Source organism: Lactuca sativa, chromosome 9, assembly GCF_002870075.4.
Source record: "Lactuca sativa cultivar Salinas chromosome 9, Lsat_Salinas_v11, whole genome shotgun sequence".
Classification (NCBI taxonomy): Eukaryota; Viridiplantae; Streptophyta; class Magnoliopsida; order Asterales; family Asteraceae; genus Lactuca; species Lactuca sativa.
The window spans coordinates 212,714,763-212,729,289 of NC_056631.2; positions in this window are offsets into that span (position 1 = coordinate 212,714,763).

The window sequence follows — 14,527 nt, forward strand, 5'->3', positions numbered from 1 at the left end:
TGAGTTCATAAGATGTTTGTTTTCTGAAAAATGTACCGGTTTCCTTTAGTTTTCCGAAAGGTTTGTTATCCAAGAAAATCCCATATTTTCTTATGTAAAACAGTTTAGTTATCTTTCATTACAGTTCAATTACGCGTTATATGTTACCCCAAGAAAATCCCATATTTTCCTAAATACAAGACCGATTTAATATCACATAGTATAGTTTAATACACAAAACTATATATTGAGAATCTTGGGATTACTATCCCGAATTAGATATAAAATACTTTAATATTCGTGAACAGTAGATGGAAAATAGTTTGAACACCTTGAGACTAACATCCCGTACTACATATAGATTTAATACCATGGGACTATCATCCTGTACTAGATACAAGATAGTTTGATATACTTGAAAATATAGACTGAAAACCATGAGACTACCATCCCGGACTAGATACAAGATAGTTTGATAAAACCATGGGATCACTATCCCGAACTAGATATAAGATATTTTGATAAAACCATGGGATTACTATCCCGAACTAGATATAGATTCTAACCATAGGAATAACATCCTGCAATAGATATGAAACCTATAGACTAAAAACCATGGGATTACCATCCCGTACTAGATATATATCCAAAACCAAAACCGTGAATAAACTTATATTAATACGTATTGTGAGTCGGGTAACCATGCTGATACGACAACGAGACCTCCTTGACGCTTGTCAGACGTCGGACGATATCCAAAATTTGTCACCCCAGGCGTGCCCGCCTAACTGTAGCTAGCAATTAAGGTGTGGGATTGTCAGCCCCGAATAGATCTATTCACAAATTCCTCGCTCTCCCTCCAGGAGACTCTGGTTACACTTCCGGGGAGGATTTACTGATCATCCATAAAGGGTAGTGATGAACTCACAAACTAGTACTAAACTATTCACAGGGTTCTCATACGATATCAAACATACAAAAGATTATGAAACATAATATAGTGAATATAGATACATATAATGAAACTGTCTGGCAATACATTCAAATGATGCGGAGATAAACTGAATCAGACATAGTTTATCTAATAACTTTATACACATATCAGTACATGATTAAACGAGAACTAAGGAACCCCAAATTATTCCCACAATAATTTGATTAGTTTGGTTATTTTCTTAACTAAAATCCATTTAGTTGTAGTTGATAAATCATCCCTTATGCTCAGCATAATACATAAGGAGTAAAAGTGTTTATAAATTTGCCAGATATTATTTGAAACACATCAATGTTATGTTTTTAAAACAGTTATAGTTTGCTTGTATTCCCCCCCCCCCCCCCCCCCCCTGAAAACATTGAAAAACCATTTAAGAAGAGTAGGGGTATGAACTCACCGGACGAGAAACATGACGATTTAGGATGCTAAACATTGGTTCGGGGCTTGCAAATGCACTAGGTTCCTAAGTATAATGCAAAGATACACATTTGTATCTAATTAGGACTTAGATTATTTAATTGTTAGGGACAAACACTTTTAGTCGCGGAAACACCCCATTGCAAGAGTTTGGAGGGACCCGGGTGGCGTTTAAGGACTTGAATGACCGGGAAATGGAGTTTACTCTTCAAGAGTAAACTCTTACAAGAGTTTTCGGCCTATAACACCCATTCCCCATGAGTTTACGGCCGTAAACTCATGGTGGGGTGGTTTATGGTGCAAATTGGCTTGAAACACTAAAAGGGAAATTTCTAGGGTTGGTTTAAGGGCTTGGAATTAATTTAAAACACCAAATGACAACACTTAAGGGAGTTTATGGCCCTAGCATGGCGCTTACATCCGTAAACTCCTATATACCCTTGAATAAGTGTTTTAATGACTCCAAATAAATCACATGTGATTCCTAAAATTGTTCCAAGGCCTTTCATGAAGTTTTAAGGGACTTTTGACAACATTTTTGGAGTTTACAGCCCATGAGACCCCCTCATGGTCGTGAACTCCCCTAGTGTATGATTTATTATGTTTAAAGGTCTAAAACTTGTTTGTATGCACTTCTGGAATTCACTCTAAGGCTTTACGGTTGTTAAAGTGGCTTTTTAACACTTTTAAAGGAGTTTACTCCCCAATATGAAGGGTTTACGGCCCAAGCATAAGTCTTGTCCGTAAACTCTCAATTGTCCCTCAAATTATATGTTTAAGGCCCTTAAACCATTTTTAGTTGGTTCTATGATTTATTCCAAGGCTTTTGAAAATGAGTTTATACCCATGCTTGAGGGGTTTACGGCCCAAGCATGTGCCTTGGCCATAAACTCCTTCAAATCCCTCAAAATCAATGTCTAAAGTGTTCTAAGTCCATTCCATGAAGTCATTTAGCTATATCTATGTCCCAAAATTGTTTAGGAGGGGTTTAAAGGCATAAAAACCCCCTTACTATGTGTTTATGGCCCAAGCTCCTTCCACGGCCGTAAATTCATATACAAGACCTTAATTCATGTTTTAATCCCGAATTTGAAAGCCAAATATGCTATACAATGAGTTTAGAAAGGTACCTCAAAGATTTGAAGCCTTAAATTGATGATTTGGACCCTTAAACTTGAATTTAAGAGAGAGGTTAGAGAGAGAGTAGTGAGAGAGAGAAAAAGCTTCAAATGAAAGGTTTAACACGTTTATATAGGTTACAAAACTTGGACACGGTGGAATTCTACCCGATACCGACATTAAATGGGGCTTTTGGTCGCAACCGATTTAGTTTCCGTAATCCAGCGAGGACATTTCTAAAATTTATGAAATAAACATTTGGGGCTAAATTCATGAGTTCCTAAGAGGTTTGGACACTCATTAGCATCAATTAAACATATAAGTTTGATTAACTTAATCCAAAAACGACATCGGAACGTTTCGATATACGACGAGTTATATGGGTAGAATGGGTTTTCGGCAATGAACAACTTCGGGTTGTTACATTATCCCCCCGTTAGAGGGAATTTCGTCCCGAAATTCAAAGAATAAGATATAGATCATGAATTGGAATGAGACACGAATGGATTTGTTGCCTTAGATCTTCACATTCTCAAGTGGGATCAGGTCTCTGCTGAGCGTTCTAGCGAATTCTCACTATCAGGACGTGTCTTTGTTTCGTACATTGACTCTCTCTCAATCTATGATCCCAATTGATTCTTCCATGGAGGTTTCAACCTTGGATGACTTCGGTCTTCTCAAAGGAATCACTAGGGTTTCGTTGGGTAAATACTTCTAAGGATTCGAGACGTGAAGTACCGGATGGATGTTACTAACTTCTGAGGGTAGCCGAATTTGAAAAGTTACGAAATCGATTATATGAGGATCATGAAGGGCCTAATGTATCACGAGGGAAGTATTCTATACTTCCTAAAGCGTATCATGTTTTTCTAGGATAAAGCCATCAACAGGACACACGCTCCAACAGGAAGGCACGTCTTCATGGAGCCGAGTGGCTAAGGGTCTGATGAATTTAGAAGAAATTTATAGGTAAGACTGTGATATTAGTCGATGGGACCCAAGAATCGACAAGTTTCTATGGGTATATTTGGTGCCGACTAATTCCCTATCGCCTTAGACGTTGGAAAAGTACACGGTTACGACTACTTTGCTTGGCTACATGATCGAGGGAAAGAGATTTGACCGAAAGGATACCACTACTAATCCGTAGTGATCATATCAGTTCTTGGTCACCGTTTTGAACACGTCATTCTCACTGTGGTTCGGTCACGAGGTAGGTCCAGAGATTAGGCCGATGCGGAACTAAGCTAAACGTTTGAAAGGAATTCTCGGGAATTCTTCGGGAAAGACATTTAGGGAAAAGAGCTGCAGACTTCCCGTTTCTCAATGATTACAGGAACGAGGGGTGCATGGCAATTCATAGCGGGAAAACTTTTGAGCTTTAAGGCATGAAATGATACGAAGGTTTGATGCCGAAGATCACGAGAGGCGGGTCGGGGAAAAGATCTAGACGAGCGACCCTTTCAAAACCAAGGATAACAACATGAATGAGACTCAATCAGTTCATGTCAAACATAGCATCAAAGTATTTTGTGAAAATTTTCCCCCATTTAAATCGAATGGAACAGAATAATCCTCCGGACTGAGGATGCAATCTATAGGTACGAAGTTAGTGTTCTCTATCTCACTGGTTAGCCATCTCGATTGTACTCAATTTCGATTACAAACAAAGGATTAAGTTTAGAAATTGCTCGGATGGATAGATAACAAGTTTCCCTTCTGGTACTAGAATCGAAAAGAGTTGCAGGTATAAGAATTGTCAAAAAGGAGTATACCTGCGGCGACAGTGGGATCAGCGGTTGTAGCTGCTTTGGGGCAATTTCTTTTGAAGTGCCCTACTTCACCACAATTATAGCAGGTTGGACTGATTCCCGTTCTGGATGATTGGTTCGTTGATTTGGCTGGTTTTCTGCAAGTTCGAGCAAGATGACCCTTCTTGCCACAGTTGTCACAGATCCTTTCGCGACATGGACCAGGAATGCGGTGGTGGTAGCTGCACTTACCACACCAAGGAAGGGTACCAGTGTATCCACTGGTAGGAGTTTGGGCCGTGGACCCGACAGCTGAAACAGCAACAGGGGCAGTAGCAGCATGGACTGCTACTGTTTGCTGTTTCTTAGAAGACCCTTGCGTACTCTGAGCCTTCCGCTTGTTCCAAAATTTCTTTTTACTTCCACCTCCACTTGTGACCGATTCGGGAGTGGTAGCCACCTCATAAGAGTTGTCTTCGTGATTGATCAGGATTTGCACAAGACATTTAGCACTATCAAAGGTGTCTGGCTTCGCAGCCAAGGCATTCCCTTTGGTTGGCTGGGTCAATCCCCAGATGAACCTCTCAATCTTTTTACTCTCCGAGGTAACCATTCCCGGACAAAGTAACGCTAGATCATCGAATCTTGAAGTATAAGCGGCTATGTCGGAACCCTTCATCTTAAGGTTCCAGAGTTCGTGTTCTAGCTTTTGAATTTCGCCCCGAGGGCAATATTCTGCGAGTAGAATTTGCGATAAAGTATAAACTCCAATCTTGGTGACAGGTGAAGCTTTCTTGTTCCCCATGATCAAGTTTATTCTTCCTTGCTCCACATTCTCACTTCTTCTTAGTCCCTGTAAATCAGAACATATATGAATACCACAACCAGTATCAAGGACCCATGAGTTAGAATGGGGTGAGTTATTAGATAAGATAGTGTAAATACCTGCATGGTTGGGTTTGACTTCCCCATCCTTCACATCTTGCTGGTACTTTGGGCAATTCTGCTTCCAATGTGACTTTTCATGGCAATAGAAGCATTCAGCCTCTTTTAGGTCAGAAGAAGGAGTGATGAAACCTTTATTGGTTCCACTTGAAGAAGAGCCATCAAGGGTCCTAGCCTTGGTACCCTTCGAAGAACTCTTTCTCTTCTTCTCTCTTCCTTTCCCGATTGCCAAGACGGGGGTGGAGTTGGTAGGAGTAGGAGTAGTAACAACCATCTTACCCTTAAGACCACTTTCCGCGGTCTTTAAGAGTCCTTGAAGTTTGCTGAGAGTGACCTCTTCCTTATTCATGTGGTATGTCATGCGGAATTAATCATAACATGAATGTAAGCAGTGCAAAATGATATCTATTGCTAGCTCCTCGAGGAAGTTCACATTAAGCTTAAGCAAACGGTCCACAAATCTTTGCATTTTCTGCATGTGGCCCGTGATGGGTTCACCATCCTTCATTCAGGTTGTTATCATGGAGGAGATGATTTCATACCTCTCTTGTCTTGCACTTTGATGGTATCTTTCCATCAAATCTTAGTGCATTTCAAAAGGGTAGAAGTCCTCGTAGGACTTTTGGACGTCAGCTTTCATAGTGGCCATCATGATGTATGCCACCTTTGTGGCATCCCTTTCATGTGCCCTAAAGCTCTTGAGGAGTAGCAACTGTCTCATCAATCTCCTTAAGCTCCTTATCGAGGACATATTCTTTGTCCTCATAGCGGGTAATCATTCGGATGTTTCTGATCCATTCATTAAAGTTGGATCCATCAAAAGTGACTTTCCCACACAAGTTCATTAGAGAAAAGGAGCCATTAGGATTAGACCTAGAAGCAACAGTGTTTGCAGACATCTGAAAAGAAGAAAAGTTTAGTTTAGAAATAGAGATAGTCCTTAATAAAACACCCAAATGTAGTATTAAGGCTAGGACCCAATCACAATATATTATACTTAAAAGAGGTATGTCGTAATCTAAGTAATAACATATTTGAAAGGTAGGTGAATGACGATTCACCAATTTCCACCAAAGACGAAATATTAAAAATATTTAATTTGGTTCTTAGAAACTCCTAGATTCTTTTGAGATTCAATGAACTTTTCAAAGGCATGTTTCAATCTCGAGTGTGCCCTCCAAGTTTTGTGACTGGGATGCCGAGGATCACAAAACGAGGTGTGAAGTAACCATGCAAATTACTTGGTACTTTTAATGTATTACCCCTCAATCGATGTGCCGATTAACCACACACGCTCCATCGATACTATGATAAACATTAAGTCACCCTTTACCTACCTTGTTAAGTTCAAGTTAGTGTGTCGGTTAACCACACACGCTCCACTAACGACTTAAACAAAGTGTAAAGTGTAATTTCATGGATTAGCACCTTATTCACTTTTTCCTAAAATAACTAAGATTGGGAATTCAATAAAGTTTAGTTACTTTAGTATTACCATTATACTTTTAATGAGAATTTATATGTCCTTGTCCTACCCGTTCGGCTAACGACCCTCCACCAGTCAAGCAAGTGGTGGGTGAGAGTGGACACCCATTAAGTTGCCATTTTATAGGCAACAACCTTATACCCACTTTATAGACTGACTTTGTGAATGAGGCGTACTAGCGGTAAGACGAATTTGATCTTATACATACATATATATATATATATATATATATATATATATATATATATATATATATATATATATATATATATATATATATATATATATATATATTATTAACATATAATATTATAAGTATAAGGGTTGAATTTTAACTTTTAAAATTATAAGGTTTGGAACTAAAGTTTTAATCAAGACTTTACTTGTTCCAAAACTTGAGGGCAAGTTTTGTAAGCATTCAAAACTTTTCATTTCTTATAACTTATGAAGTTAATTGAGTATTAAAATGAAGACTCTTCATTTTTCTAACTCATGTGTTCTTTTAATGGTTTTAATTCAAGTGTGACTCTTGGTTTTCCATAACTTGAGGACAAGTTATGGACTCCATTAAAACACATTATGATCAAGAATTAAACTACCAAGTAGGTTACAAAGAATTCCTATGATCATCTAATCTTCATAAGTTCAAGAACATGAATATGAACACTTTCAAGAATCATAAATTACACTTAAAACTTGTAATTTTGATAATAGCCATTGAAAATGGATTAGCACAAACATAAACCATCTAAAACGAGTTTTATAACACCAAAATAGTTTAGGGTAGTGTTTCTAGTCCATTTCCAACAGCAACACACGAGAAACTGCATTCTACAAGCTAAAGTCGTCGAGTTCACTAAGGAACTCGTCGATTTCATTTGTTAACTCATGAACTCAGTGAGTTTTTGGCTAGAACTCGTCGAGTTTTGCAGTCTGTACAGTTTTAGGTTTTGAAAAACAAGTTTTGCATCAAGTATCATACAAACAAGCCTAGGCTCTGATACCACTGATGGGTTTTGAGCATTCTAACACTTCCTAAGTGTACATGCAACCCTAATAACCTTGGATCTATGTTTGTCTAATAATCATGCAAAGTTGTTTTCCAAGGTTATGAACCTATCTAGCATACATGGAGTACAATTTTCTTTGTATAAAAGATAGAACTACACACCTTGTTGTTGAAAGTGTTCCTTGAAACCTTGTGAGCCTAGCAACTCAAGTGTGATGCCTCAAATGCTTCACACAACACCAAATGCAAAGAATAAACTTCAAAGAATACTCTAACACATGCAAAATCGGCCAAGCCCTCTTATTTCTTAGTGTAACCGATTTTGGGGAGAGTTACATTGCTTATATAGTGTGTTGCATTAGGTAAACCCTAATGTTCCATGTGTCACACCCCAAAACCACGAACGGCGGAAACGTTTAGGGGTGGAGGACGTCATGTACAGTATCACAACAGTGTAATATAATAAACAAGCAACAACATCATCCATTGCATTATAAGTAAAGTTTTAATACATGAGTGTTATTTCATAATGTACAACAATAAAATGAATAATCAAAATAAGGCGAGTCTTGTCTGTGCTCCATCTTCTCAAAAATCTGGCCATCACACCTGTCTAACTGATAACCTGAGAATACAAGTTATTTTGAAAGAGAGTATCAGCTTTAAAGCTGGTGAATTCATAAGTAATTAAGGTGTCATTGTCTGGCTTATGAAAATCTATTATGAAGGCCATGTAAACCTTTAATGAAAATGTTGATGTAATTATGAAAAACCCTAGGGAATCCCTTGCTTTCTATAAGTATGAAATGTAGTCTTCTACCAAGACCCGCATGTTTTGTTATGACAATGTAGTCTTCTACCAAGACCCAAATGTTTTGTTATGACAATGTAGTCTTCTACTAAGACCCGAATGTTTTGTTATGATAATGTAGTCTTCTACCAAGACCCGAATGTTTTTTTATGACAATGTAGTCTTCTACTAAGACCCGAATGTTTTGTTATGATAATGTAGTCTTCTACCAAGACCCGAATGTTTTGTTATGATAATGTAGTCTTCTACCAAGACCCGAATGTTTTGTAAGTAAAATGATAGTTTTTCCTTCAATTGTTTAGTACTAAAGTACTTAGTCTAACTCATCGTTTATGTGAAAGTATCACAAAATAAAGTAAACAGGAAAATGTACTACTGTAAGTGTTGTCACTCGGTACTAGGACTAACACAACATCGCATTAAGCGAAATATGTAACCTAATGAACATCCGAAGATTGTCCAGAACAAGTATTAATGTAAGTTGTACTACTATAAGTGTTGTCACTGGGTACTAGGACTAACACAACATCGCATTAAGCGAAATATGTAACCTAATGAACATCCGAAGATTGTCCAGAACAAGTATTAATGTAAGTGTCATCGTTGGGTACTAGCAGTAACACAACATCGCAATAAGCAAAAGGTATAACCTAATGAACAATCGAAGATTGTCCACTTGTCCTCTGTAGCAGCAGCAGGTGGGTGGAGGGGTTAGCCCTGGTTATCGATCTACCTAGTATAAGTAGTAACCTTAGACCTCCGTAGATGGTCATCGACCATTGGTGCTAATCAGTGGGGTTCGGAATGGTAAGTCCCGCCGAGCTATCCCATTGAACCGGGATAGGAAAGATAATTTACACAGTAAGTACTAATAAATCATCCACGTAGTTCTAAGTACAAGTATCCTGGTAAGTGAATACGGGATAAGGCACCTATGTAGAAGTGTTCCTGTATGGTGTTCATGTAAGTGTGTTCATGTAACAGGTAAGTATATGTAAACATATTCATGTATCATGTATTCCTAAGTATGTGTACTCATGTATCATGTAAGGTATTGGTATAGACTGAGGAATGAACTGACTCTTGTGTGATTCCTTGTAGTAGTAATAATGTTTTGTTTCTTCTAACTATCCCTATGATAATTAACTGGAAAGTAAGTGATTGTTCAAGTAGATTTATGCACCCTCGATACACCAGGGTGTGGGAAACTGAACGAAGGATGAAAACTATAATCTCTAACATATAAATGAACATATGTGCATAAGTATAGTTTGATTCAAGAAGGTAAAATAATGGTTTTGCAAGATATCTAGGAGTTTTGAACAATAATTAGGAATGACTTGATGTCATTTTAATAAACATTTCAAAACTAATACTTTTGTTATCAAGGTATTTTAAGATAGAAAACCACTTCATGTGTCACCTTTTGAAATATGTGAAATCTACTGAGTGAAAACACAGTTACAAAATACATAAGATTGATTTAATAACATATTGTTTTCTACTTGTATCCCCCCCCCCCCATTAAAACGTTTAAAATCATTTAAAACATTTATTTAGGGGTATGAACTCACCTGTTGTTGGTAGTTCGGATGAACTTGACGGCGTAGGATTGCTAGGTGTCAAGTGAGGACTTGTACACACACTACGATCCTAATGAACATATATTCACACATATATGCACTCAATTAGTCTCAAATCACTAATTAATAATGATAAGACATCCTAGACAAAATAAACACTTTATATAAGTGTTTTAAGCCCTTAGGGTTGCATCTAAGCTATTGTGGGACAAGGCACTTGTGTTTAGGGTTCCAAAGGACCCCATATATGAGTTTACTCCTCATATACCATCACACATGGAGTTTACAGTTGTAAACTCTTGAGTTTACGGCCGTAAACTCCCAACCATGGGTGTTTGGTGTGTTTTGAAGTTCCAAAAGATTCCTAGAATTATTCCAACTTGGTGGTTAAATTCTTGGAAGGGTTTAAGGCATAGAAACACTCCATTTAGGAGTTTACGGCCCTAAGGCCATTTCCCTTAGAGTTTGCGGCCGTAAACTCTTAAGTATGGGTGTTTTTGATGCTTTCAAGTCTCTTGCTCATGTGGTATAGGTTCTAGGCAATTGTTCAATGCTTTAGGAGGAATTTTGGCACCATTTGGCACCATTTATTGGAGTTCACGGCCCTAGAACCTTTTGGGCCGTGAACTCTCTTTCTCCCTTGAATATTAATTGATTTGGTGGTCTAAACATGTAATGTAGGCTTCTAGTTTGAGATCCGAGGCTTTGAGGGACTTTGGGACACCTTTAGCCCTTAAAATGGAGTTTACTCCCCAAGTGTTCTTGGGCGGTAAACTCCCGAATCTTTGGGTTTTGTTTGTTTTCTAGTCTCAAACACACTTATATACAAGCCTAAGGTAGTTACCTAACATGGGGAAAGACTAGGTAGCATTTAAGCCACATATAGGAGTTTACTCTCCAAGAACGTTCTTGGGCGGTAAACTCCCGAATCTCACAGATTTGATATGTAATCTATGTTATTAAGCACATAATAACCATTATAAGACAACTAGAGAAGTGTACTCATGATTTGGGATAAAAACCCGAAGATCTGTGAGAGAGAAAATGGCTTTTCTCTAGTTGGAAATGCGAATAATGACATAATTTGGTTAAGAATTCTTTTTATAGTCCTAAGATATTTTGGCAGAAAAATATTTTTATTCCCGAAATGATTTCTAATATAACCGAGTGTTGGAATAACAGTGTTGCACAAAAACCTAGTGCAACCACTCTCCTGATATCTCCTTAAGTGTAAATCCTGAAAACTGCCAAACTTATTCCCAAAGTTTGGAATTTTGCTGAAACTATTCTAACTTCTATTGGCTTGATATGGTTTGTTCAGAATGGAAATTTCGGGTTGTCACATCATCCCCCTGTTAAAGGTAATTTCGTCCCGAAATTAGAATTTAGGCAAGGAAGTATGTACGAATGATCGAGTCGTTATGTGAACTTCCTAATCGATTGGTTCTCGTACTCCTAAGTGAAATCGGGTTCTCGGTTGGTATCCCAACGAACCTTCACTAACGGGCGACGGTGTTGCTTCGTCTGCTTGACCTCTCGGTCGAGGGTCATTACGGTCCTAATACGAAGGCAAGGATCTCGTAAATCTCGATCTCGTCGAGAGGGATTACGAAAGTCCTAATGGAAGGATACTGTTTCAAGTTCGAGACGCGAAGGGGAAATGTACGTTACTGAGTTCGCGGAGTAGGTCTAGTTTGTGAAATGCAGGACCGATTCTGGTAAGAATCTCGGAGGTCCTAACTATATTGGATTTTAGCTTTCCACGCTTTACGAAGTGTATTAATCCGTTCCCAGAGTGAGGTTTCCTAAAGAATTTGGTCTCTCACTTGGAATTCCAAAGGTTCTTTCTCCCACTTACTTCCCAGTCAAGGGCCATCCCTTGCTGGGTCAAAGTCGAAAGGGTTTCTGAAATTTGTGGGGAGTTCCGAATGGACTATGATAGTAGGTCTGTAAGACCTAGAATTTGGCGAATTTTCCGTCGGTGACTACGGTGCCGACAATTTCCCAACGGTTTTGGATAATTTGACAGAGTACTCAAGAATTTCCACAACACTAAAAGTGTGTCTCAGGAAATTTGACTCTAAATTCAAAAACTCTTGTTCAGAGAACTTTGCGGAAAGTATCTCTGAGGGTAATGTTTCTATGGGTTCTTTCTTACTACGAGGGTAGATAAGTAGTCATTTTATGGAGAAATGACGAACTGATCCCAGTAAGAAAGGCGTACTCTACATATTCAGCTCATGAATACTATGGGCGTATTGGTCCTATCCGAGGGATATCACTACGGACTCGAAGTGTCCGTATCGAGTTCGGAGGGTAGTCTTTAGGACACCCTTCCCTACACTCGAACTGATGATATTCAATTCTCAGGTCCATTTCTGAAAGTAACACTTTCCCTGTGTTTGCTCAATCAACTCTTCTAAGCGAGGCAGAGATAATGATTTCTAAAGGAAATCTAAATGAAGTCTCCGGACGTCGAGGTACATATGATGCACTCCATCGACTTCTGGTAAGAATAAGACCGGAGCTCTCAAGGGTGAGAAGCTTGGTCTTCTAATTCTATTGTTGAGTAGTTCGTTGTGTTGTCCGGACTGTTCTTGTATCTTCCGTAGGTGTTTAGACTGAAGGCGATCTGGTTATAAGAGTCATACTGGGTCCTAAGTTGGTTCCTATGCCAATTCAATTTCTCGTACTCCTGGACAGTCTCCGTCCTGAAGTTCATATTAGAATTCATACGTGATTCAATGATCACAATTTCGTGTATACGAGTCGTATATAATTAAGACTGAAAAGGTAGTCGAATAATTGATTCTTCCTTAAACTCACATCCCATCGAGGGAAAAGAAATTAAAGTGAAATCATCAATTGTAAGCCTGTAGAACATTAATTATATAACACTCTCATGCATACAGTCTTCAGTGATAGATCAACCGTATAAATCCTGGAATTAAACTTGACGTACTGCACGAGAAATAATGTGGGGATTCCTTCGGAAAGGAAAAGAACTATAAGGTACTCCTGGTATGAGTACTTCGGTGTTCTGATATGACGGCTTCGCTAAAAGACGTTTACAGAGAAAGAGATGTACTTATGAAGCTGGTATTGCGAGGATCGAATTGAATCGAGTCATATGATAATGTCGGAATCATACAGAAACTTAAAGACATTAGATTTGAGCATAAAACGTTTACAGACAAAAACAACCGTGCAACCATGATTAGAGTTACAGTACTTTAGATTTGCTACAAGACTATTGCTGCGAATCAGATATACTACAAAAGAAAAGTATATGCAGCACGAGCATCCCTATACCGACAGGATCCCGCAAAAGATAAGACTCTAGTTGCACTTGTTTTAAACATGTTTTTGAACATATAGAATACTGACAACTTGGAGGGAAACTATACTATATTAGGTTCCTTAACTACCTCCTTGCATTCTGAGGTCAAACTCCTCCGGATTCGTCGTTGCCCTTCCCTGCTGGACAGTCCCTCTTGAAGTATCCCATGACGCCACATAGATGGCATATCTGAGAGGTTTAGACATTGGTGGTTGAAGAAATGTGTTGGATCTGGACTCTACAGTAACTGGCAGTATGTCCGTTCCTGTTGCACTTATAACAGTGTAACGGTCGGCAACCGCCCAGATGATGAAAGCTACACTCATAGCATTTCGGTAGGTTTCCGGCATATTGTCTGGCGGGTGTAGGGGCAATTGGGACACCAGAAGGAATGGTAGTAGGAGGTGCAGATGTCGTAGTTGTGTTCTTATTCGCCCCTCGAAGCGATTTGTTCTTCCTTTTGGCCCAAAACTTCCGGCTGTTACTCTTGGCCTCGACACTCGGGGTACGGTGGTAGTTTGTTGGTCGTTGCGGGGCTGGGTTGTTACTTGGATTGGAATGATTGATAGCGATCCTACTAACACTTGCGTTGTTAGCGTTCAGGTGGGTCATAACAGCTGACACGGCAGCCGAGACTGCAGCTTGAAAGGTAGCTGCATCAATCTGAAGAGTTGGTGTTTGGTTGATGGGCTGATCGTTTTTCTTGGGATTCATGATTCTGTTACACCGAAAGAAAATGAATTTGTGAGCGAAAATGGTTGAATCTAAACGTAGTTCGATTGCTCATGTAAATAATAGAAGTATGTTCTCTAAGGTTCGACCTACATCCCTATGATGCAGTCCTAGTATGGAATGGAAGTATGTTCACGAAGGTTTGACCTACATCCCTATGATGCAGTCCTAGTATGGAATGGAAGTATGTTCACGAAGGTTTGACCTACATCTCTATGATGCAGTCCTAGTATGGAATGGAAGTATGTTCACGAAGGTTTGACCTACATCCCTATGATGCATTCCTAGTATGGAATGGAAGTATGTTCACGAAGATTTGACCTACATCCCTATGATGCAGTCCTAGTATGGAATGGAAGTA